The sequence below is a fragment of the Mustela putorius genome, unplaced genomic scaffold (genome assembly GCF_011764305.1).
Source record: "Mustela putorius furo isolate JIRA1106 unplaced genomic scaffold, ASM1176430v1.1 tig00003834_pilon_pilon_pilon, whole genome shotgun sequence".
Taxonomy (NCBI): domain Eukaryota; kingdom Metazoa; phylum Chordata; class Mammalia; order Carnivora; family Mustelidae; genus Mustela; species Mustela putorius.
Genome location: NW_025421987.1, coordinates 59,687,898 through 59,712,980, shown reverse-complemented (window position 1 = coordinate 59,712,980; position 25,083 = coordinate 59,687,898). Strand labels below are relative to the sequence as shown.

At 38.8% G+C, this 25,083-nt stretch overlaps 1 pseudogene; it reads right to left on the bottom strand.

The window, feature by feature from the left end:
* Window positions 1-238: 238 nt before the first annotated feature.
* Window positions 239-25,083, bottom strand: part of LOC101676900 — a 38,129-nt pseudogene continuing 13,284 nt past the window's right edge.

Below are 25,083 nucleotides of genomic sequence, written 5' to 3'. Positions count from 1 at the left end.
TCTTATGAAATGTTTGAAGGAAGCTACTTATAGTTTTGGTGGTAACGGGTATTCTAATTCCTGCTAAATGGTGTCTTACAGTATGACATTTCATATCCCATGCTGGGACCATACTACTAGAACCCAAATCATCCATATTACCCCCAGAGCATCAGACAGCAGCTGTAGGACCAACTTGAAAGGGAATGTTGAACCCTATCACCATTGCAGCTTTGAAGGTCACATGTAACTCACAACTCTAGTTAGCCAGAACATTTGATGCTGTGGAATTATTGGGCTTACTGCTCACAAAGGCTGAAGTCAGTTGGATGCCCTTATCCATGGTGGGGACACGCCCACCAACAATTTCATCAATGTTCCTTCCTGCCCTCAACAAAATAAGGAAACAATTGGGAGCAAATATATAACCCAACAAACTATAGCTGGATGCCAAGATTGCAAATATTTCCACAGCTACTTTGAACTTGCCTTTGGTGATCAAGTAAGCAGGGACAAAAGAGATCCAGACAATGAAAAAGACCAGCATTCCAAATGTGATGCATTTTCCTTCATAGTAGTTATCCAGCAATTGGCAAGCAACAAAGGTTGTTAGAAAGCATAGCAAGGCCAGGAAGACATCGATTCCAACCATAGAACACAAAAACTCTAGAGCACCTTCATTACATTCCGTGTTCTTGTAGAATCTTAGAGGCTCCAATACTATGTAGGCTGTGCATATGCCAATCTCAACTAGAACAGAGATCAGTACAATGATTTCTAGATAAAGGGACTGGATGGATTTTGGATTGGGTTGGGTTTTGGATTTAGAAATTCTGTAAGCTAGATCGAGCCCCATATCGGGCTCTCTGCTCAGCAGGGAGCCGTCTTCCCCAAATCTCTCTTTCTGCCTGCCTCTCTGCCTACTTGTGATCTCTGTCTGTAAATTTAAAAAACAATAATAATAGAAATTCTGTAAGCTAAAGACAGTGAAATAGTCTTTCCAAGAATGCAAGACTGGCAAAGAGAAAAATTCATTGTCAAAGTGACTTGGTAGGTCACACAGAACCTGTTGTATGGCTTGCCAATGAAAAGCATGGAAGACAGCAGTATGATGACAAGAGAAAACTGTATGAGAAAGCTCAGCTCCCGGTCATTGGCATTCATGAGTGGAATATGCCTGTATATCATGTATATAATTGTGACTACCAAGACCACAAGGACCCCAAAGACAGAATAGCAAGCATGAATCCCAGGGTCTCAACGTAAGCAAGGAATTCCACCTCTTTAAGCACACACTCGCTCTTTTGTGCATTTGACCAATAGTCAAAAACAACCACGTTGTTCACACTCCCTTTTGACCTAATGAACAAAGAACAGAGGACTGACTGCAGGAAAATCAATTGTCCCCTTCAACTGCGAATAGCTCAGAGCAGCCAAAGACCTAGAGTAGGAATCATTGAGATTCCTTTATACAGAATATATAATATCAAAAGAAAAAAGAAAAAGCAGCAATACAACGGCCTTAGAGTGTTCAACTGATACTATGGACTGAGAATTATTTTCAGTTGTGGGAATTTGGCCTGCCTTCTTGGTTTCCCCCTATCCTGTATGGCCTTTTCCAGTAAGATGCCTCTTTCTTTTCCAATTATCCAATTGAGAAGGGAGGTCTGTATCCTCATAAACCAGGGAACAATCCATAGATGGTTTCCCATGTATGAGAAAATTAAAGCTACTAAGGTGAAACAATCAAGAGGATTGTGATAAGGTTGATTAAAATACAATTTTTTAAAAAGATTTGTATTTATTTGAGAGTGAAAGAGAGAGAGTATGTGAGAGAGAGAGATCACAGAGGGGTAGAGGGAGAAGCAAACTCCCTGCTGAGTAGGGAGCCTGATGCAGGGCTTCCATCCCAGGACCCTGGGATCATGACCTGGGCAGAAGACAGATACTTAACTGACTGAGCCAGCCAAGCACCCAAATTACAAATGTTTTCAACATTCCTTTCAACATTACTGCCACCTACTGAGGGGAATTTTGTCTTTGCTCCCTGGGCTTTCTCCTCCCCAACCTCCAGACGCAGATTCCAGAGAAGAGTGAGAAAAGGACTGAGAATAAGAAGGGAAACAAAAATAACAACCATGTTGACTAAAATTGAGAAAAATTTGGAAGCCTTCAGATGGTCAGAGTCTCCAAAGGAGAATATTACAACATAAGAAAAAGTGATTTGAGATGTATTCATGGTAAATTACCAAGTGGATCTCTTTAATGTTCTCTGAAAGGTGCAGGTAAAAATTGGAATTCCCTTTCAATCACTTCTGACTGCCAGACTGGACTTCTCTTGACATAACTCAGTGCAGAGACTGGGTCACGTGGGGTTCAGGGAGGTGTTCAGATTACCTATTTTCCATTTGGGGAAAATTCTCCTTGAAATAAGTTGTTATTGAGGGCTTTTAGGTAAAGGACAAGAACAACTTGAATGATCTTGAAAGATAGAGATAAGCAGAGATAAAAATGCACCTGATCCAACATGCTTTAAAAGGCTAAGCAAGGGGCGCCTGGGTGGCTCAGTGGGTTAAGATGCTGCCTTCAGCTCAGGTCGTGATCTCAGGGTCCTGGGATCAAGTCCCGAGTCAGGCTCTCTGCTCAGCAGGGAGCCTGCTTCCTCCTCTCTCTCTCTGCCTGCCTCTCTGCCTACTTGTAATCTCTCTCTGTCACATAAATAAATAAAAAAAACTTAAAAAAAATAAAATAAAATAAAAAATAAAAGGCTAAGCAAACCAAAACCTACTAAAATCCTGGTCATGAAGAGCAACAATCCAGCAAGTTGTGGAGAAGAAGTCATAGAGTAGTTGTTATGGAATTCATCTGTAAAATGCATCCTGCAAACCTGAAGTAATTAAGGCCTTAAGTCCATTGTCTTTAGGGGTAGAATTCTTGATCTTATAATTCCAAATGAGAGATAATACAGTAGAACATAGAACTGTAATTCACTTATTTTTCTAATTATTCACTAGTTTTTATATAACTAATGCATAATCTGTTTTAGAAATTTAGAAAGTTTTATGAATCCATTTATTCCCATTTCACATTTCATTTTTTTTAAGATTTTATTTATTTATTTGACAGACAGAGATCACAAGTGGGCAGAGAGGCAGACAGAGAGAGAGGAGGAAGCAGGCTCCCCACTGAGCAGAAAGCCCGATGTGGGGCTCAATCCCAGGACCCTGGGATCATGACCCAAGCCGAAGGCAGAGGCTTTAACACACTGAGCCAACCAGGCGCCCCATCACATTTCATTTTTAAAAATTTTTTCTCTTAAATTCACAGAGGCAAATCCTTTTCCAAACTATAGCAGCTTTAGAACTAAAACCTAGTATTATGTTTTTTTCACACTGCACAGAATGTTTAACAGTTTGATGGATTATAATGATCTTTGTTATAAGTTGTTCACACTTATTTATAAAGATGGCTTTCAAAGCCCTCTTCACCAGACCATGCTTATTCTAATTGCATTCAAATACCAATGGAAAATACGACCATCTCTACCTGGTTCTCATGACACGTGGCCATCAGCACATGGGATGTCAAAGCAGCATATCAGTTCCTCTGACGAATTCCCTCCTGGGTCCCAGGATAACATAGATCAGTACACACCAAATGGGGAAGCTAGCAAAGACAAAAACAATGCATATAACAAAGTCTTTGTCTCCACAAAAAATAAAAAAGAAAGAAAGAAAAAAGAAGGCTGAGAGAGTTCACATCTGGATTTCTATGGGTTTTTGTGATATCTAGGAAACCCAGTGTAGTTGGACAAAGATAACAAAGAGAATGAATGACACCTGGAGAGCTTAAAGAGGAATTTTGCTGAAAATCAGTCTTGTGGTTGATTCTAGAAATTCAGAGCTCATCTTCAAGTTAAGTCTTTCTAATTTGGGAGCCTCAGACCAGCCTCCATGCCCATGATACTCTGGGCATGATACATGATAAACAGAATTTGACAAATCTGTTTCTACTTGTGGGGGACCAGTGACCCCAAGAGTTGTCTTGAGAGCCTAAAAAAGATTTTTTCTCACAAGATCATCCCAACATAGTCTGAAAGTCAAAGATGTGTCATAAAGGGTCAACAGAAAAGAAAAATAAAAGATCTTTTCCATGGGGAAAATTGAAAGGACAAAAAGGAAATGTGGACAAGGCATAACACTGGAATACTTTCTCACAAAAAGAGTTTTGAGATCTCAATGGTTAAAAAAAAAAAAAGTCTCCCTTTACATTCTACAGGATGTGCACTTTGGAACCCAGCACAAATGCAGTGTCTTTTAATCAGTTTATATCTTAATGGAAATGAAGAACTTCCTATTTAAAGAGGAGATAAAATGTAGTTTCCATTAAGGAAATATTTATTTTGGAAAGTGAATAATCACATTTATATTTGTTTTAGAAATCAGAATTTTCCTATATTGAGTTTTATAGGTTAAATCCGAATTACAAAACAATGAAAAATATTAGAAATCTCTGAGATTAGTTATGAAATGTAATATTACTGAAGTGTGTTTTTGTATTGCTTCACACAGTAAATAGGCCTCTTATAAGGTGTGTGCATGACCACGGAATGAACTGGATTTCCTTTCTCCTGACCCAGTCTTCTGAAAAGAGCTCTCCATATAACCTTCTTTGAAAATCATCATAAACAATGACCTGATGCCTCTTTGTTCCATTTCCCGGTACCCCTTTCCTTCTCAATGCCAGTAATCTAGTTTCTAACTCACTCACCTCACTAAAATGTTTCCTGCCATGTCGGCTAGCTTTTCGTCTAGCTACATTCTCTTTTGTATTTCTTCAATATTTGGTACTCTTTTTTTTTAAGATTTTATTTATTTATTTAACAGAGAGGAGAGAGAGAGAGAGAGATCACAAGTAGGCAGAGAGGCAGGCAGGGAGAGAGGGGGAGAAAGCAGGCTCCCTGCTGAGCAGAAAGCCCGATGCAGGGCTTGATCCCAGGACCCTGGAATCATGACCTGAGCTGAAGGCAGAGGTTTAACCCACTGAGCCACCCAGGTACCCCAATATTTGGTATTCTTGATCGACCCCTTCTTGAAATGCAGGCTCCCTTGTCTTCCATTGGGTCTTTTATTTATTTTATTGTTTCTACATCTTCCACCTTCCTCCCCACTGTGGGCATTTTCTTAGGTTTGGTCCTTAATCTTCTGTTATTATCTCTTGATATAAAGTAGCTCATTCACTCTTTGTTTTTGCCCAGCATCAGTGTTAAGAACTCCCAAATCTTGATCTCTACCATCCTGTCCCACCTCCTCTAATTCCATATTCTAAACTTCCAGTATGTCCCTACTTTGAGTTACCACCATCATCTCCCATCCAAGTACTAACCAGGCCCGACCCTGCTTATCATCTCAAATTCAACATGTCCAAAGCTATCCTTATTAAGCCTATTCCTTCTCCCAAATCCCCATTTCTGTCACCGACTCCTCCATTCTCATCCATAACCTCCAACCTTATCTTGCATTACTTGCTTATATATTCCTCCCCTTCACTAAGGCCCATATGCTCACCAACCTCCAGACTCGGTTTGCCATCACAAATTAAATCATGCCTTATCCTGCCCACTAATTATTTCAGGCAGGACACTTCCAAGTCCAGTCTTTCAACAAATCCACTGGCCTCTTATTGTAAGATATCCAGAATCTGACTATTATGTGCCGCTTCCAACACATCTATTTTGGTTCAAGTACCCGAATTATTTTGGATTATTTTATTGGTCTTCTAATTGGTTTCCCTTTTTCTACTCTTGTTCCCCACCCCAGCTCCAGTTTATTTGCAGCAGGCAGACAAATGATCCTTTAAAGATTTTATTCATTCATTTATTCATTCATTCGCTCATTCATTCATAGAGAAAGAGATAGCCAGAGGAATAGCAGAGGCAGAGGGAGAGAGGAGAATCTCAAGCAGATTCCAAGCTGAGTGCAGAGCCTAGTGCAGGGCTCAATTTCATGACCTTGAGATCATGACCTGAGCCAAAATCAAGAGTAGGTCACTTAACCAACTGAGCCACCCTGGCTCCCTAAGAGATGATCCTTTAAATCCTAAAATCAGACTATTACTCTCTTCCCTCAAGACTCTTCCATGGCTCCCCTTTTCACTCAGTGTAAAAGCGTATAAGTCCTTAAATAGCCAGTGAGGCCCATGTGATCTACCCTCTCTCACCTCTCTTCGCTCCTCTCCCATTGCTCTCCTACTCCCTCACTCTGTCTAGTCACACTGACCTCTTTGCTGTTCCTCCACAAGGCCAAGCAGGTCCCTGCCTCAGGACTCAGAAACCACCAGTCCCTCTGCCTGGAATGTTCCTCCCCCAGATGATACAAGGATTCACTTCCCTTTTTGTTCAAATATCACCCCAGTGAGGCCTTTCCTGATCACATTATGTGAAGTTACAACTCCCCCCATCACTCCCTATTTCAGGCTCTACTACTTTTTTCCCTCCAGCACTATCACCCTTTAAGATAACATAATTTGTCTATTTGTCTTGTATATTGTCCATTTCTTCCCACTGAAATGTTAGCTCCATTAGTCATGGATTTGTTCTGTTTTGTATAGTGACATATCCCCATTTCCTAGGAGAGTATCTAGCATCTATAATAATGTGCTCAATAAATATTGGCCCAATTAATTAACTAATTACACTGTAAGTGCTCTGAAGCAGAGTTTTGGGGTGTGTGTGTGTGTGTGTGTGTGTTATTTCTTTCCCTTTATTTTATAGATTGTGAAATAACAGGTTGGTTCCAAAGAATCCTCCAAAGCTGGTTAATTTTGGAAGGAGAATATCATTACAAACTTATGAATTTAAAAATGTGTTTTCTTTTATTGCATTTATTTTCCTTATTGATGCTCAAATTGTCCATATTTGGACCAGGGAAAACTTCTGCTTGGCTCCTGCATTCTTTTTTTTTTTTAAGTATAGTTGATAAACAATATGACATTAGTTTCAGATGTACAATATAGTGATTCCACAAGTCTATATGTTACTCTATGCCTGCCACAAGTGAAGCCACCATCTGTCACCATACAACACTATTACAGACCATTGACTAGATTCCCTATGCTGGACCTTTCAGCCCATGATTTATTCATTCCACAGCTGGAAGCCTGTACCTTCCATTCCTCTTCACCCATTTTGTCCATTCTCATACCCCCATTCCCTCTGGCAACCATCAGTTTGTTCTATCTTGAGGGTTCATTTCTGCTGTTTGTTTATTTTTTTTTTTTAGATTCTACATACAAGTAAAATCATACAGTATTTGTCTTTCTCTCTCTGACTTATTTCATCCAGCATAATACTCTCTAGGTTCATTTATGTGGTTGTAAATGGCAAGATGTCATTCTTTTTTATGGCTGAGTAATACCCCATTATTTACATAAACACATCAGTATTCTTTATTCTTTCGTCTGTGGATGGACACCTGAGTTGCTTCCATATCTTGGCTATTGTAAATAATGTTGCAATAAAAAGAAATTTAAAAATAATTTTGCAATAAACATACAGGAGCATACACCTTTATGATCTAGTGTTTTTGTTTTCTTTAGGTAAATACCAAGTAGTTGAATTATTAGGTCATATGACATTTCTATTTTTAATTTTTTAAAGAAATTCCATACTGCTTTCCGTAGTGGCTGCACCAATTTACTTTCTCACCAACAGTGCACGAGGATTCCTTTTTCTCGACAGCCTCACCAACATTTGTTATTACTTATCCTTTTGATTCTAGCCATTCTGACAGGTGTGAGGTGATATTGCATTGAGGTTTTCACTTGCATTTCCATGATGAATGATGTTCAGCATCTTTTCCTGTGTTTGTTTGCCATCTGTATATCTTTTTTGAAAAAAAAAATGTCTATTTAGGTCCTTGGCCCATTTTTCAGTTGGGCCATGTAAGTGTGGATTTATTTCTGGGCTCTCCATTCTCTTCCACTGAATCTTTGTGTCTGTTTTTGTGCCAATACCATACTGTTTTGATTACTACAGCTCTGTAGTGTATCTTAAAATCTGGAATTGTAATACCTCCAGCTTTATTCTTCTTTCTCAAGAATTCTTAGGCTATCTAGGGTCTTTTGTGGTTGCATATAAATTTTAACATTCCTTGTTTTAGTTTAAGAAAAACGCTGCTGGTACTTTGTAGGGATTGCTTTGAATCTTTCCATTTGCTTGCATTGTCTTCAACTTTTTTCAACAATGTTTTATAGTTTTCAGAGTACAGGTCTTTCACCTCCTTGGTTAAGTTTATTCCTAGATATTTAATTTTCTTTGGTGCAATTGTAAATGGGACTGTCTTCTCTTTCTCTATCTGCTACGTTCTGCTAATTCTCTTTTTGCTACTTTCTGATTAACATATAGAAACACAACCAATGTTTGTGTATTAATTTTGTATCCTGAAACTTTACCAAATTCTTTATTAGTTCTAATAGTTTTTTTGGTAGTCCTCAGGGCTTTCTGTAATTAGTATCATAGCATCTGCAAATGGTAATAGTGGATCTTGCCAGTGTGAATGACATTTATTTCTTTGTCTTTTCTAATTGTTGTGTCTAGAATTTCCATACTATGTTGCATAAAAGCAGTGAGAGTGGACATCCTTGTCTTGTTTCTGATCTTGGAGGAAAAGCTCTCAGTTATTTACCATGGAGTATGATGTTTACTGTGGGTTTTTCATATAAAGCCTTTATTATATTGAGGAATGTTCCCTCTAAACCCACTTTGTTGAGAGCTTTTATCACAATGAATGTTGAATTTTGTCCAATACTATTTCTGCATCCACTGAGATGATCATATGATTTTTATCCTTCATTTTGTTGTTGTGGTATATCATGTTGACTGATTTGGGAGTACTGAACCTTTCTTGCATCCCCAGAATAAATTCTACTTGATTGTAGTGAATGATCCTTTTAATGTATTGTCAACTCTGGTTTGCTAATATTTTGTTGATTTTTGCAAGCGATCTCTTCACCTAATCTCGTTTTTAAAAATTCTTATTTTCTTCTTTCTGTTCTGCTTGGGTATTCTCTATTATCCTGTCTTCCAAATGTCTGATCTATCTTCTGCATCTGCCAATCTGCTATTGATTCCCTCTAGTGTATTTTTCATTTCAGTTATTGTACTCAATTCTGATTTTTTTTTTTTTTACATTTTCTATCTCTTTGTTGAAGCTCTCACTTTCTTCCACTTTTCCCCCGGTTCCATGAGCATCCTCATGATCATTACTTTAAACTCTTCATCAGATATATTGCTTATCTCCCTATCATGTAGTTCTTTTTCTGAGGTTTTCTCTTATTCTTTCATTTGGAGCATATTCCTGTCTCTCCATTTTGCTTAACTTTCTATGTTTGTTTCTATAAATTAGATGGAACAATGACTTCTCCTGCATTTGAAGGATTGGTCTTACAATGGTTGCCACCCGTGTAGACTGTGCCTGGTGACCTTGGTTTGTGGGCTGGAGCTGTGTGATCTGGGGGTTCCAAGATATTCTGTGCCAGAACTGCCCTGGTAAAATGGCCATAGCTGAAATGGACATAGGCTGGGATGGCCCTGTGGCTCTCCATAGAGAGGGAGACACCTTAAGTTAAAGTGAATGCAAGGTGGGAGGCCACTGAGCTCTCTGCACAGATGTTGCCCTGGCAGGACAGCTGAAGTTGGACTAGGTATAAACCAGGGTGCCCTGGGGTGCTTGGCGCACGTGTTTCCCTGGTGGGGTAGATGGAACCAACATGGGGTGTGGGCTGGGAGGTCCCAGGCTGCTCCATGCAGGGGGTGCCTTGTGGAGTGACTAGAACTGAGGCAAGTACATGCCAAGTGTTCCCAAGGTGCTCTGCACAGGGGGCATTTTGGCAGGAGAGCTGGAGCTAAGGCAGGCATAGCCAGGGAGTCCCAGAGCACTCTGTACCAGGGGTGTCCTTGCAAGCCATCTGGAGCTGACATTGCATGGCCAGCATCCTGGCTCCTGCTGGTCCTTTTATTTTGAGATCCACGCTGAAGATTAAATTGTCAGCTGGAGCTGTGGTGGGCACTGACAAGGGATGGTCCGGTGTACACTGCCCTGTGAACTCCTTGGGGGGAAGGCTGGAGCTAGTTTGAGCTCTAGGCACCCAGGAAATGCTGAGACAGCAGGCCGGTAGGGTGCACAGACCCTTTTCCCATTCACTCTCAAGGTGGAGGAGAAACATAAACCCAGGCACTCACTCGCCCCTTCCAACCCAGAGAATGTCCCAACTGCTCCCTCCCTGTTTGACAAGGTCCAAGGGCTAGTCCCTTATTCTATTTGCTCTTTTAAATCTGAGCCTTTCTTTCTGTGCCTCGGGGCAGACAAATCTGTTCAAGGTCATCTCAGATAATATTTTTTCTCTGCCCCCTGCAGTTCCCAGGTCAGGGAGTGGGGGTTCCCTTTTTACCATGTCTCCATTTCTCTTATTATTCTCAGAGAGATCTCTCTATTTTTGTTGTGCATAAGCTGTTCTGTTCTTCAGGAGGAAACGCTCTACGAACAGGTGTAGATTTGGTGTGTCCATGAAGAGGTGAGTTCGGGTCTTCCTATGTCACCATCTTGGACTGGAATTCAGGGCAGTGGTTTTTTGCAGGACTTAATAAGAGTTGGGCTCATAGTAGATGTTTAGTAAATTTGTATCTAATTCATTTGAGCCGATTTCATTATACAAATATATCCCCAATTTTAATAAAGAAGATAAATAAAATTATTATGCTCTAATGAAACATTAAAATGCAAATCTACTATGATACTTTACTATTCTTCCATCAATTTTCGGTAGAACAAGCATTCTATGAACCTTGTCTATATAAGCAATAACATCTCTCTTTTTTCATGCAAAATATTATATTGAATACCTACTATGTGCCTAGCAGTAGGAATACAAAGTGAAAAGTCTCAGGCCCCATTCAGGGAGAGAGTTCTAGACCACGAAGATAGTTTATACTCTAGGCCTAGGGCAGCTCTGTCTTTCTTCAATGATAGAAGTCTTATGTATCCATTATAGTGCTCCTGGCCACAGGTGGCTGTGGAAAGCTTGAAATGTGGCCAGTACCACTAAGGAACTGACTTTTTAATTTTATTTAATTTTAATTAATTTACATTTTAAAGGCTACATGTGAATAGGGGCTACCAATTGGGTCAAAGAAATAAAATGCTAAGAGAGCTGTGCCTCTACAGCGGCAAAGACGGTAGCTTGTACATTTATATCCTATCATAGTGTGTCTGAGTGCTGCCTAAGGATGGGGCAGGAAAGGGAGGAACCGGAGTGTCTGTATGTATGCTTCTGTGAGTATGCATGAATTTATATAAGTTTACTGCTGCCCATAGAAAGCAGAGAGTAAAAAAAAGAAAATAAATAAAGAGAGAGAGAGAGAGAGATGAAAAGAGAGATTAAAAAAAGATCTTCAAGGTGTCTGGCACAGCATAGGAGCTCAGCAATCTTAATTTCCTTGTCATTTATTCTTAGATCTTTTTCCAGCAGGATTTGGAAGACTGTTTTGTGATCTCAGATCTCAGGTCTGAAGGGCCACCCAGGAAGAGAAAAGATACATGAATAAAAATCAAAATGAAAAGACCCCTGCCCCAAAAAAAGTCTGGGACAACAAAGAAAACCTCTGGCTGCACTTATGCCCACATTCAGCATCCTGGCTCTTGCTGGTCCCTTCATTCTGAGATCCACACTGAAGATTAAATTGCCAGAGCTTTTCCACCCTCCCTATCATTTTACTGTGACCTGTAATAACCAATGAACTAGAGTATCAAAGGCCCTTGAGTTCTACTCTCCTAGAACTAATATCTCATTAAGGGTAAAAAGTTCAGCTGTCTGGGAAGTAATGGGGTTCCTTTATGACTTCTGGTAAGTGATGAGGTTTCCCCTCAACTTCCTCCAATTCTTCTCCAGGTGTTAACCAGGGGACCCAGTCTCTAGCTCACCAGCCACTTCTCAGTCTTGCATATCAAAGCCCTCCTGTTGCTATAGAAGGAGGAGGAATAAAAATTATAATAATAAATAAAATAAGTAACAATAATTCTCTCTCAATAAATATTAATAATAAGGAAAATAATAGTTTGTGTGTATGTGTGTAGGTTAAGTAGTTTACATCCAAAGAGGATGTATTTAATCCTTAAACCTTAATTCTCCTACCTCTCAGAAAATCTTGAAAACAGTATTTTGGAAAGAATTTTGAAACTTATGAAACATCCTTCTCTCCTACAAATGATTTCTTGAATCAAAGCTTGTGGACATCTATGTGCACCCACACATATACTATACCTGTCGCTAGTGTTCCCTACTCTGAATTATATTATGAATTTGTAAATTCTCTCTATCATTCTTTGCCCCTGAGAACACATAAGACAAGTGGAGGAAGAAATGAAGTCCCTCTAGAATTACCATCAGAAAGGGAAAGAAGGACTTCTGGATTGCCTCAGGATAATGGCAGCTGCTAAACAGCAAATCTCTCCACACATCCTCTCAAAAAGACCATGCAAATTTAAAAAATGAAAAAAGTAAATAAAACCACACTTGGCCCACAATTTTAGCATCATAAAGAACCTGAGAATACGATGAATTTCAAAGTACTTGTATGCAGAGAAATAGCCATTAAACTACAGCAAGGCCATCTCTGGAGTTCCTCCCTCATCCCTGGGTATGTAGAAAATGGACAGAAACTTGGCAAAACATGCAGGAAAGAGTAAGGGGGTACTGAGAACCAAAGGCTGATGGAGAGCTGGCAAATCATTCCTAGAAAGAAAATGTCCAACCCTGTGTTAAAACAGGTCCCAAACCATGGAGAGACAGCACCACCTCTAGGGAAATGTCTTGAAAGTGGGACTCCAGGGGCCAGTCTCAGGACAGCACACTTTCACTGGGACTAGATGGTATATGGAGAGAGAGAAGTATCTTTTTGAGATGTGGTAGAATGGGAAAGAAGAGGGAAAAGTTAAGAATCTTGCAGAGGGACACCTGGGTGTCTCGGTGGGTTAAGCCTCTGCCTTCAGCTCAGGTCCTGATCCTAGGGTCCTGGGATAAAGCCCCAAATCAGGCTCTCTGCTCAGCGGGGAGCCTGCTTCCTTTCCTCTCTCTCTGCCTGCCTCTCTGCATACTTGTGATCTCTTTCTGTCAAATAAATACATAAAATCTTAAAAAAAAAAAAAAATGCTGCAGAAACAAGAGTGAACCACAAAACCAAATGACTCATTAAGCTTTCTTAAATGAACTACTACTTTTCACTCTACTAAAAGAAGAAGGCAGTCTTGAAATAGGGGTTTGTAAAACACCAGAAGCTCTCATCCCTGTCTATGAACAAAAATATTATGGTGTAAGTGCCTTCTGTAAGTTTCCTACAAGAAGAAAACAGAAAATGAAAATCAAAACATTGCTGCAGATCCCATCAACACACACACATACAACAACCATTATGCGGAAAAATAATATAACATAGCATTTAAAAATATATATATTTCAGGGGCACCTGGGTGGCTCAGTGGTTAAACATCTGCCTTTGGCTCAGGTCATGATCTCAAAGTCCTGGGATTGAGCCCCATGTCAGTCTCCTTGCATGGTGGGAAGCCTGTTTTTCCCTCTCTCACTCCCCCTGCTTGTGTTCCCTCTCTTGCTGTCTCTTTCTCTATCAAATAAATAAATAAAATCTTTAAAGAAAAAATTCCAGCATGACAATTAAGTACTCTCAGAAAAACACTAGGAGATATGCAAAAATACATGAGCCAGGCATTAAAAAATTAAATAATAAATAGAAAACTGGAAGAAACAGAAAAATTTATTTTACTCAGGAAAGAAACTAAAGAAAAAATAAAGCCATTTCAGAAATTAAGAAAAAGTTACAAGGCATTCAAAAACAAATACATTTTAGTGAAAATTTAATAAGAAGCATTGAATAAAGTCAGGAAAACAATGAAAAGAATAAGAATAAAATAAAGAAAAAGCCAAAAATGATCAGAGAGTAAGTAGATAAAACAGACTGGAGTACTTTAAGAAGAAAAACAAAATGATAAAACTAATATTTAAAACTATAGTCCAAGAAAAATACCAAAACATCTCCAAAACAAAATACCTGAATCTGTATCTAGAAAAATATGTACTATATTGAAAAAAATTGACTTGGAATAGCCAACTCCAGGTGTCTGATATTCTACAGTGCCTGAAATACAGTTTTGTGTATATAAACAAATTTTCTGAGTATATAAACAAAATAAGATATCAAAGTAACTAAACTTTGATGATTTGGTATTCTGAAATATTGTCACATTCTTTTTCATCATGAGTTCAAATTTAGAGTTTGTGAATATATATTCTCCAACCTTCACAAAGGCAATCTCTCCATTATCACCTAATTGCCAATTTCAAATATCATAGTACCCAGTCACATCTCCATTGTCATCAATTTCTATTCTCTCTCTATTACGGGTAATAAACTTAAGTGTCTTCAAATAGTACATTAGCTAGAAAATAAGAAGAAAAAAACAAGAGAATAAAAAAGCAATTTGTAACTATTTGATTGCCTGGAGACAGGGTTTATGAAGAAAATAATCTCAAAATTCTTATCATGTGATTGAATTTTTTTTCCCTTTCCTCTATACCTTTGTTATCAAATACAACAACTTGTAGCCACATGTGACCATTGAAACTTGAAAGGTGGCTGGCCAAATCGAGATAAGCTATAAGTATAAAATACACCTGGATTGCAAAGATGTTGTTTAAAAAATGTAAACCATCATTTATAATTTTATTTTGTATTATCATGATTATGACATGTTAAAATGCCATCTCAGATCAAATAAAACAACTATATTTAATTTCATCTGTTTCATTTTATTTTTAAATTTAGTTACCAGAAAATTTTAAATATTTATTTATTTATTTATTTGAGATACAGAGCACAAGTAGGCAGAAAGGCAGGCAGAGGGAGAGGGAGAAGCAGACTCCTCACTGAGCAGGGAGCCTGATGGGGGAACTCGATCCCAGGACCCTGGAATCATGACCTGAGTCAAAAGCAGAGGTTTTAACCCCTGAGCCTCCCAGGCACCCCTAGAAAACTTTAAATTACCTGTGTGGCTCATACATTTCTAACAAAAAGCATTGATTAGGGATAGTGGTGCCTAATATTTCCAAATACCTTCTTATCTAGGAAAGAAAGGATCTTCCTACTTACTTCCTAGAATTCTTCTATGTATAGGTACCAGTCTGCCTCCCCATCATTCCCTTCCCTACACGTCAGGCGGTAGAGATATGAAGATCAACCAGATCCGTTCCCTACCTTGCAAAGCTCACAGTCCAGTGTAAAGGCTAAATGAATAAACAGGGTACTATATATAGTAAAATTCAATGTGCCACTATGTTGCTGTTGTGGAAGGAGTGTTGAAAAGACATGGGTGAGGGAGATAGCTAACTAATTGCCTTAGGAAAATTTAGTAGGTTTCCCCAGGAAGTAGCCATCTGGGTTGGTTTTTAAAAATTAGTAGGAATTTACTGACAAGTAAGGCGACAAGGAGATTCTAAGCCAAGGGAATAATATATGGTACAAGGGTCCCTCCACAAACCAGAGAAGCCAAACAACTTGGTGGATAGAGTCTGAATTATGATATCTGATGATCTGACATCATATTTTGGCTCTTTCAAATGTCATGATCTTGGGCTAGTCATATATCTGAATAAGCACTAGTTTCCTGGTCTGTAAAACAAGGGTCATTATTCCTGTCCTATCTGTCATGGAAGATTAATATAACTTGAAGCCCTTAGTAAGTCAATATTCCAAGTGTTCTGAAAATCGCCATCCATCCTGGAATACAGCCACTCCAGGTCACCTGCCCTTTTATCTCTCCTTCCTTTTACCATATGCAGAAGGATCGGGGGTGTCTGAGTGTTGCAGAGCTCACAGGTTATTGGAGAGGGGAAGCTCATGAGTGAGCTCTCAACTCGGCGTTACCTTGAACTGTAATCCATGGCACAGGCCACTGCTCTGTGAGTGGGGTCACCACAGGATCCAGGGAGACCCCCCCCCCCCGGAGGAGCTCAGGGATCTGCGGGGTTCGGAGACTCCAAGAAGAGCTGTGTGCCAGAGACAGAAACTCTTGGTCACAAGCTGGGTGAGTTCTGAGCACAGCAGGAGGCCAGGGAGATGGGAGTGATTGAGCGTTTTTCTCTGAGGGCACACTGAGGGGTGGGGCCCTGAGCTCTCGGCTCCTCTGGGCTGGAGATTGGGAGGGTGACATTTTCATTCCCACCCTCCAGAACTCTACAGAAAGCAAGAGTTCAGGGAACAAAAGCTCCTGAAAGTGAACCTGAGCGGATTACTTAGCCTGGCCCCTGGTAAAGGCAGTGCAATTCTGCCTGGGGCAAAGACACTTGAGAATTACAACAACAGGCCCCTCCCCCAGAAGATCAGAGGAGAAATCCAATCAAGACCAAGTTTACTTACCAAGGAGAACAGCGGAATTCCAGAGGAGGAGAAAGCAAAGCATGGAAATCATGGATTTCTCACCATGAATCTTTAGTCTTGCAAAGTTAATTTTTTTTAATTTTATTATTTTTTTCTTCTGCTAAATTTTTTTAAATGTTTACCCTTTCCTCTTTTAACATTTTTTAACTAGTTTATCTTAATACCTTTCATTAAAAAAATCTTTTTTGAACCTTCATTGTTATAGTCATATTTAATCCTTCATTGTATCTAACTTTATTTTTTGTATACACATAGAGTTTTTTCTTCTAAAAAATTTTGGGGTACAACTTCTTCTAATAGATTAAAATACACCCTAAATCTAGCACCAGGCTTGCTCTAGTCTCCAGCCCAAGCAAATTCTCTCCACCTTCTTTTTCTTTATTCTCCCAACAAACTTACCTTATCAACTCCTTTTTTTAGAAATTAAAAAAAAAATTTTTTTGTCATCTTTATACTGATATTCCATCCCTTCATTGTGTTTACCCTAATATATGTTTTTCATTCTTCAAAATTTTGGGAGGTAGTTTCTTCTAAAAGACCAAAATACTCCCAAAATTGAGTGGGTGACCTTGTTCTAGTCACCAGTCCAATATATTTTTTTTCTTTTTCATAATTTTCTTTATTTGTTTTCTTTTTTAATTTTTTTTTTTTTTTGCTTCTTTTTACCCCCTTTCTCCTCCCACGATTTGGGGTACCTTCTGATTTGGTTAAAGCACATTTTCCTGGTGTCTTTGCCACCCTTTTAGTATTTTGTTTGCTCCTTCATATATTCTTATCTGGACAAAATGACAAGGCAGAAAAACTCACCAAATAAATAAATAAATAAATAAAACAAGAGGCAGTACCAAAGAATTGGGACCTAATCAATACAGACATGGGTAATATGTCAGATCTAGAGTTCAGAATGACAATTCTCAAGGTTCTAGCCGGGCTCGAAAAAGGCATGGAAGATATTAGAGAAACCCTCTCGGGAGATATAAAAGCCCTTTCTGGGAGAAATAAAAGAACTAATATCTAACCAAGTTGAAATCATAAAAGCTATTAAGGTTCAATCAAAAATGGAGCTCTTACTGCTAGGATAAATGAGGCAGAAGAAAGAATTAGTGATATAGAAGACCAAATGACAGAGAATAAAGAAGCTGAGCAAAAGAGAGACAAACAACTACTGGACCACGAGGGGAGAATTTGAGAGATAAGTGATACCATGAGACAAAACAACATTAGAATAATTGGGATTCCAGAAGAAGAAAGAGACAGGAGAGCAGAAGGTATATTGGAGAGAATTATTGGAGAGAATTTCCCTAATATGGTAAAGGTAACAAGCATCAAAATCCAAGAGATACAGAGAAACCCCCTCATCTAATTAGATGATGGACCCCGTCATCTAATAGTAAAATTTACAAGTCTTAGCAACAAAGAGAAAATACTGAAAGCAGCCCAGGACAAGAAGTCTATAACATACAATGGTAAAAAGATTGGCAGCGGACTTATCCACAGAGACCTGGCAGGCCAAAAAGAGCTGGCATGATATATTCAGAGCACTAAATGAGAAAAACATGCAGCCAAGAATACTATATCCAGCTAAGCTATCATTGAAAATAGAAGAAGAGATTAAAAAGCTTCCAGGACAAACAAAAACTGAAAGTATTTGCAAACACCAAACCAGCCTACAGGAAATATTGAAAGGGGTCCTCTAAGCAAAGAGATGCCCTAAAAGTAGTAGACCAGAAAGGAACAGAGACAATATACGGTAACAGTTACCTTATAGGCAATACAATGGCACTAAATTCATATCTCTCAGTAGTTACCCTGAATGTAAATAGGTTAAATATCCTAATCAGATACCTAATCAGGTATCAGAATGGATAAAAGACCAAAATCCATCAATATGCTGCCTACAAGAAAGTCATTTTTGACCCAAAGACACCTCCAGATTTAAAGTAAGGGGTGGAGGGGGATTTTACCATGTTAATGGACATCAAAAGAAAGCAGGAGTGGCAATCCTTTTATCAGATCAATTAGATTTTAAGCCAAAGGCTATAATAAGAGATGAGGAAGAACACTATATCATACTTAAAGGGCATATCCAATAAGAAGATCTAACAATTTTAAATATCTATGCCCCAACGTGGGAGCAGCCAACTCTATAAACCAATTAATAACAAAATCAAAGAAACACATCAACAATAATGCAATAATAGTAGGGGACTTTAACACTGCCCTCACTGAAATGGACAGATCATCCAAGCAAAAGATAACAAGTAAATAAAGGCCTTAAATGACACACTGGACCAGATGGACATCACAGATATATTCAGAACATTTCATCCCAAAGCAACAGAATACACATTCTTCTCTAGTGCACATGGAACATTCTCCAGAATAGATCACATCCTGGGTCACAAATCAGGTCTCAACCGGTATCAAAAGATAGGGAGCATTCCCTGCATATTTTCAGACCACAATGCTCTGAAGCTAGAACTCAATCACAAGAGGAAAGTTGGAAAGAACCCAAATACATGGAGACTAAACAGCATCCTTCTAAAGAATGAATGGGTCAACCAGGAAATTAAAGAAGAATTGAAAAAAATTCATGGAAACAAATGATAATGAAAACACAATGGTTCAAAATCTGTGGGATACAGCAAAGACAGTCCTGAGAGGAAAATATATAGTGGTACAAGCCTTTCTCAAGAAATAAGAAAGGTCTCAAGTACACAACCTAACCCTACACCTAAAGGAGCAGCAAAGAAAGCCTAAACCCATCAGGAGAAGAGAAATCATAAAGATCAGAGCAGAAATCAATGAAATAGAAACCAAAAGAACAATAGAACAAATGAACGAAACTAGGAGCTGGTTCTTTGAAAGAATTAATAAGATTGATAAACCCCTGGCCAGACTTATCAAAAAGAAAAGAGAAAGGAACCCAAACAAATAAAATCATGAATGAAAGAGGAGAGGTCACAACACCAAATAAGAACATATTATGAGGAACCCTATGCCAACAAATTTGACAATCTGGAAGAAATGGATGCATTCCTAGAGACATATAAGCTACCAAAACTGAACGAGGAACAAATAGAAAACCTGAACAGACCCAGTAAGGAGATTGAAACAGTCATCAAAATCTCCAAACAAAAGCCCAGGGCCAGACGGCTTCCCAGGGGAATTCTACCAAACATTTAAAGAAGAATTAATTCCTAGTCTCCTGAAACTGTTCCAAAAAACAAAAATAGAATGAAAACTTCCAAACTCATTTTATGAGGCCAGCATCACTTTGAACCCAAAACCAGACAAAGATCTCATCAAAAAAGAGAATTACAGACCAATATCCTTGATGAACACAGATGCAAAAATTCTCTCCAAAATACTAGCCAATAGGAGCTAACAGTACATTAAAAGGATTATTCCAGAGCTGCAAGGTTGGGTCAACATCCGCAATGATACAATACATTAATGAAAGAAAGAACAACACCATATGATAATCTCAATAGATGCTAAAAAAGCATTTGACAAAGTATAGCATCCCTTCCTGATCAAAACTCTTCAAAGTGTAGGGATAGAGGGCACATACCTCAATATTATCAAAGCCATCTATGAAAAGCCCACCACAAATATCATTCTCAATGGAGAAAAACTTAGAGCTTTTCCGCTAAGGTCAGGAATATGGCAGGGATGTCCATGATCACCACTGCTATTCAAAATAGTACTAGAAGTCCTAGCTTCAGCAATCAGACAACAAAAAGAAATTAAAGGCATCCAAATCGGCAAAGAAGAAGTCAAACTCTCACTCTTTGCAGATGATATGATACTATATGCAGAAAACCCAAAAGACTCCACTCCAAATCTGCTAGAACTTGTACAGGAATTCAGTAAAGTGTCAGGATATAAGATCAATGCACAGAAATCAGTTGCATTTCTTTACACGAACAACAAGATAGAAGAAAGAGAAATTAAGGATTCAATCCCATTTGCAATTGCATCCCAAACCTTAAGATATCTAGGAATAAACCTAACCAAAGAGGCAAAGAATCTATACTCAAAACTATAAAGTACTCATGAAAGAAATTGAGGAAGACACAAAAAAAATGGAAAAATGTTCCATGCTCCTGGATTGGAAGAGCAAATATTATGAAAATGTCTATGCTACCCAAAGCAATCTACACATTTAATGCAATCCCTATCAAAAACCCAACCATTTTTTTCAAAGAAATGAAACAAATAATCCTAAAATTTGTATGGAACCAGAAAAGACCTCGAATAGCCAAAGGAATACTGAAAATGAAAGCCAAAGTTGGTGGCATCACAATTCTGGGCTTCAAGCTCTATTACAAAACTGTCATCATCAAGACAGTATGGTACAGGCACAAAAACAGACACATAGATCAATGGAACAGAATAGAAAGCCCAGAAATAAACCCTCAATTCTATGGTCAACTAATCTTTAACAAAGCATGTTCAATGGAAAAAAGACAGCCTCTTCAACAAATGGTGCTAGGAAAATTGGACTGTCACATGCAGAAAAATGAATTTGGACCATATCCCCACACCACACATGAAAATAGACTCAAAGTGGATGAAAGACCTCAATGTGAGAAAGGAATCCATCAAAATCCTTGAGGAGAACACAGGCAGCAACCTCTTCGACCTCAGCCGCAGCAACTTCTTCCTAGGAACATCACCAAAGGCAAGGGAGGCAAGGGCAACTATCGGGACTTCATCAAGAACAAAAGCTTTTGCACAGTAAAGGAAACTGTCAACAAAACCAAAAAACAGCTGACAGAATGGGAGAAAATATTTGCAAATGACATATCTGATAAAGGGCTAGTATCCAAAATCTATAAAGAACTTAGCAAACTCAACACTCAAAGAAAAAATTATTCAATCAAGAAATTGGCAAAAGACATGAACAGACATTTCTGCAAAGAAGATTTCCAGATGGCCAACAGACACACAAAAAAGTGCTCCACATCACTCGGCATCAGGGAAATACAAATCAAAACCACAATGAGATATCACCTCACACCAGTCAGAATGGCTAAAATTAAGTCAGGAAATGACAGCTGCTGGTGAGGATGCGGAGAAAGGGGAACCCTCCTACACTGTTAGTGGGAATGCAAACTGGTGCAGCCACTCTGGAAAACAGCATGGTGATTCCTCAAAAGTTGAAAATAGAGCTACCCTACAACCCAGGAATCTCATTACTGGGTATTTACCCTAAAGATACAAATGTAGTGATCCGAAGGGGCACATAAACTGCTGCTATAAACAAATGTTTATAGCAGCAATGTCCATAATAGCCAAACTATGGAAAGAACCTAGATGTCTATCAACAGATGAATGGATAAAAAAGATGTGGTGTATATATATACAATGGAATACTATGCAGCCATCAAAAGAAATGAAATCTTGCCATTTGCAATGATGTGGATGGAACTAGAGGATATTATGCTTAGCAAAATAAGTCATTCAGGGAAAGACAACTATCATATGATCTCCCTGATATGAGGAAGTGGAGATGCAATGTGGGGGGTTGGGGGGGGTAGGAAAAGAATAAATGAAACAAGATGGGATCAGGAGGGAGACAAACCATAAGAAATTCTTACTGTCACAAAACAAACTGAGGGTGACCAGGAGCAGGGGGTAGGGAGAGGGTGGTGAGGTTGTGGACATTGGGGAGGGTATGTGATGGTGAGTGCTGTGAAGTGTTTAGGCCTGGCAATTCACAGTCCTGTACCCCTGGGGCTAATAATACATTATATGCTTATTAATAAATTAAAAATTTTAAAAAAAGAAGGTAGAAGTAATCAGGATTCATAAGCCATCTTTCAGTTCTAGAATGCTAATCTCTGAACTTCACTTAAGTGAAGGGGGAAAAAAAACTATTTTGCACAAGGTACTGTTTTGAGGGGGTTTACTTTCATTCACATCAAACCCAATAAGAAAACTCTATTAACAAATGGGAACTTAAAAATGCTCATTTAGGTCATATAAGCAAGCTATTCTTCTAGGTAGGTGTGTGATAAATCATATCTATTAAATACTAAAGCAAGTCAATGGTTTTATTAGTATGAATTCTTTTAATGTGAAACTATACCATGAAGTAAAACAACAACTTACCTGCCTAGGCTCAAAGTCAGATATATATGAACAGGTGTTTCCAGGAACATATGGCCCATGTCCTTCTTCAAGTCTAGTTAGACCATCCAAGGTGCAAGCCAAGAATACACCGCTTATTTGACATTTTTTTTGAATCTCAGCTGAGACACATCCAGATACGTATTTTTAAGATCTTCCAACTCTTCGTCTCTGTACAGAACTTTTCAGACGCGGCACGTAATCTGTCATCCTTTCCCGTCACAGTTACATTATGGTCAGTGTTGTATGGAACACTGCTATTGGGTCAAGTACAGTTAAAAGCGGTTTGCCAGAATGCAATGGTCAGGACATCATTTGGCTCCTTGCCAGGATATACATCATAAAGAAATTCTTTTAATCCTGGTATATCAGCTCTTGGTATTGTAAATCCAATAATTCCCCCCAAATATGGGAAATATTCAGGCCTTGTGATGAGGGCTGAAGTAATCCAGGCTTCACTCACTATCCATATACTGTCTGTTACGTTATGGTGAACCATTTCTAATGCAAAAGAACTGGGGTCAATATCAGATGCATAAAGCAAAACAACTCTGGCAGTGGAGTTCTTTATGGCATCAACAGCTTTCTGCATTTTCTCATTTGAAAAGACTTTGGGAATTATTTCAGAGTATGCAATACAGAGGTTGGCGCTCTCCATTCTTTCCCTAAGAGTTTTTACTCCACATTTTCCATAATCATCACCAGCTGCTATGATGGCTCTCCAGGTCCACCCAACATGTTAGATGAGTTGGACCATGGCATCCGACTGGATCTTGTCACCAGCTACTGTGCAAACATAAGATGAGGACTGGTGTTTGTCACTAAGAATTGAGCAGGTAGAGGCATAACCCACCTACAAACACAGCTGGAGTAACAGCACGGAAAAGGAGGTCTTCTGCCCTTTCATCTACATTCACATGAGACTAGATGTGGGAGTAAAGCCATCCAGGCGCTATCTTGGCTCTAGCTTCTCACCCACGGGGACGATGGAGAGAGTGGATTCACAGTGTACTTGGCAGGCCAGTTCCCTCCTGCTCTTCCTCTCTTCCCCCCTTTCCTCGGCCCCTCTTCATTGTGTGTATGTGTTTTCCCACCACCACTCCTTTCCCTCTTTTTCTTCTCTTTCTTATTTTCTCTCCACCAGGACTGCTAAGTGTTTAGGTCTTGAGACTCACTGATGGAGGGTGGTAGGAAACTCTACTGCACCCACAGGTCTAGCTGCATTCTCCAACAAAGTGGCACTCATTTCATAGGTGCTTGTCTAGAAAAATGAAAAGATTTTAAAGACAGTGATTCTTATATTTTCATCAGTACTGTGAATTCTCGAGCCTCACATGTATTTCTGCTATGCCGGACCCCCAGTCTCCCTGACTCTACAATGAGGAACATATGCTACATTCTCCCCTAACTCATTCCTTGTTATTAATATGTCACCATCAATAGGGCCTCCTATATTATAATTCCATGTCCCCATGACTGTCAATTCCTTTATAAGAGACGAAATATTCCTATTTTCTCTTTTCTCTTTTCTCTACCACTTGTCCTATTCTTACTCCACTAGCTAACGTTTACATTCTGCTTTGGAAACTCGCTAGCAGCAACATCAGGGAGGTCATATATAGGAAAGAATGTCATTTAGGAAGCACAGATGCCTGACTTTTAATTCTGGCTCCATAGTTAGTGTAAGACTATAGACAAGTTACTTAAACCCTCTGAACCTGTTTCCCCATGAGTAGAATCAGGTAATGACATCTATATATTAAGTACAACTAATATATACTCAGTGGCTTATAATGAATAATACACACATTATATTAATATAAATGTTATATAATAAGAGTATATTAAGTGAAACAACCAATGTGAAAATGTCGTATGGATTTCTTTTCCTTCTTTGAAAGGATTTAAATGAGAAAATCAATCAGAGGTTTCTAGTCAGTCTGGATCACAGGTGGTTTTTGGTGGAAGATAGGGCTCACGGGAACCATTCGACTGAGCTGCATGAAGCCCACGCCTAAGATGTCAGCTGTGTCACCCAACCCCTCCTCTTGGTTCTGTTTCTCAGTGTTTTCCTGTTCCTCCTACATTCGTATTTGCAGCTTTATAAAAGAAATACGATGTAAAGACTACTTTTTACAATTACTTCTAATTCTCCCATTACTTTAGTAACACAAATAAACTTAATCATCATTCACATTAATAAATCTGGACTATACTGTAATGATCCAGCCTTAGAAATACTTATAGAATTTTATTTATATTTTCTTAATAATCCTTTCTTCCTAATATCCTCTGTTCTTAAGTTGAAACTTGTTCCAAGTCTCTGAATTTAAAATTATCAGATGGTCACCAGAGGGGAGGTGGGTAGGAGGATGTGTGAAATAGAAGATGGGGATTAAGGAAGGCGCTTGTTGTGATGAGCACAGGGTGATGGAGGGAACTGTTAAATTACTATATCATAT